This window comes from Fukomys damarensis, unplaced genomic scaffold (assembly GCF_012274545.1).
Source record: "Fukomys damarensis isolate Sample0158 unplaced genomic scaffold, DMR_v1.0_HiC HiC_scaffold_7, whole genome shotgun sequence".
Classification (NCBI taxonomy): Eukaryota; Metazoa; Chordata; class Mammalia; order Rodentia; family Bathyergidae; genus Fukomys; species Fukomys damarensis.
In genome coordinates, this window is record NW_022900919.1 from 4,995,236 (window position 1) to 4,997,827 (window position 2,592).

The window sequence follows — 2,592 nt, forward strand, 5'->3', positions numbered from 1 at the left end:
CCAAGTAGCTGCTAGATCACCCCAGGGAATGGTTTCATATCAGAAGCTTAATGTTGGTCCCTGCTTCTAGAAGATTGGGCACTCTGTGATGGCCACAGTCAGCTCTGCCTTAGAGAGTGGACGTTCATGTCACTCAGCCCATGTACAACCTCCATCCCTTTCTCCATGGCCACTTTGTTTATGAACCCATCCATCTGGTTGAGGAAAGAGGCTCGCTGGTGTCCACAGAATTGACCACTTGCTTATGAAGTCTTCCTTTCCTGACATCACATTTTGGTGAGCATTTACAAGGAAGACAAATATTTTCATGGCCTTTCCCATTCAGAGGAACCTTTCTATATGTCTGGTCTACAAATTTCTTTGTCACCCTTTTCTAAATATGTTCCTTCCAAGTCCTTGACCATCTAGCTAAAACATTGGCCACAGAACATGAACAGGTCTGTAATCACAATCTTACCATTTCTCCTTCCCAAAAAGTGCAAGGCCAGGTTCACTGTCCAAAGTTCAACCTACTGTGAATACTGCCTTTCAGCACTGTCCTTCATGTGTCTCCCAGAGAGGGGCCACCGTGCTGTACCTGTCCACTTGCAGGTGGTGCCTACCTATCATCCAGAACTATCTACAAGCCAGGCCTGAGACTTTTCTTCCTCTATCAGTTAATAACAGAAAGCAACTATTAATGTTAACTCCCCATGAAGCCATAGTACAGAGAGAGGGCAGGGTAGCAGGAATAGAGCCATAGGCACTGTGGTCCCTGCTTCAGGCTTGATCACATACCACTTCCGTTTAAGGATGGAGTGCTGCTGTGCATGCCCCACTCTGCTGCTTGGTTGGCCACAGGACACTCAGTTCATGGCAAGAATCTACCCCTGAGCATGCGAGCACATAAACGAAGTGATACATTATGAAGCTATTGACCGCAGTCCTGTTTATGGCAGACTGGGAAATGCCTGAGAGTCTGTCAGCAAGAGCCAAGTCACCTAACCCTGATTGTATAACCAGTGGTGTGGTGTGAATGCTGCCGCCACTTATGATTTCATGTGGCCGTAAACCACACTATTTTAACTGCACACCCTTAGTGACAGATACAGATATATGAACAACTGAAGGGACTGAATAGGATGTCAGGAGTAGTCTGATTTCAGGGTTAGTGTTAGTATTGTTTCAAGACAAGTATATGTAGGTGAGCATACAGAAAAATGAAGTAAACAAATTATCAGAAACCAAGCTCTTCCACATAAGTAAGAAGTAGTTAAATGAATAGTCCTATAGACTTAAACCTGCATTAAAAATATCAGTACAAACTCATATCTCTCATTTTATAGAAATGTATGAATTTCATATCTCTGTCATAGAAAAAAACAATAAATGTGTTGTAAAAATAAATGCTCTGGGAGGGGGTGAAAGGAGGGCAGGGACAAGGGGAAAAAATGAGAACCAAGACCTGGTATGTAAAGGTACAAGATCCCAATAACAAATGTAACTGTACTGTGTACCTAAAATGTACCAATAAACTCAATGAGGGAAAAAAATAAATAAATAAAAATAAACACTCTGGAACACAAATGTGCTTTCTATCATTTGCTATAAAGAAAAAGATCCAGGACCCTTGTAGAAAGGAATGATTACAAGGCTAGGACAAAAACCATTAGAAACAAAAAATGTTGGACTTCTTTGTGTGCCAGAATATACGCAAGCTATCAAAGACTAAGGACCACTTGTCTTTGATATATTTGAACACAAGTTTGACAATGTGAACATCAAAAGGTGAGATAGCTCTGTTTCTGTCTCTCTTTCTTTCGGGGTATGCATGCACACATGGAGTTGAGATTTTGTAATAACATTTAAGGTTTTAAAAATAAAATAATTTTTAAAAAAACACCAGTCACCATTACAAGTCGCTAGGACACCAACCCATACTATTCAAATTGATAAATAAAAGAATCATACATTAACTTGCCTTTCCCTTGTGAATTTTATTTCAGGACTAACAGGGTAGATAATGAAAGAAGATTCTTCCTTACAAGAAGGAACCACAGAAGTTAAATAAATAGTCCTATAGACAGAAGAAATACAAAATGCTTATAGAGTAAGAATTTCACAATTTTGCAACACTTTCAGAATAATGAATATAAAACAGTCATTACTTCTCAGGGCAAAAAAACTATATATTTTAAATGAAAGACTGACAAAAAATGTTACGTTGCAAGGATCAGCCCAATAATATCCACTAAAGAGATTCATCTTATGATTATTAAAAGTGGCCCAAACACCTGGTGTGATGCCCCAGGAAAAGCACAGACAGCACCTGTGACGCGTCACCCCAAGAAAGGTAAGTCTGTTGTGCTGCAGTCTATTTTGTGCTGTTATTTAAGAGACGCCTGAGGCTGGGTGAATTATAAAGGGAAGTGGGGCATTCAGCTCATCATTCCAGTGGCCGTAAAGCCCACAGAGCGTGGTGGGTCAGTGTCTGCCAAGGGCCCTCTGGCTGTGCCACGTGGTAGATGACATCACGTGGCAGGAGTATGAGAGCACGTTCAGATGGCCAGAGAGCAAGCGAGAAGGCCAAACTCATTCTTTTTTTTTTTTTTT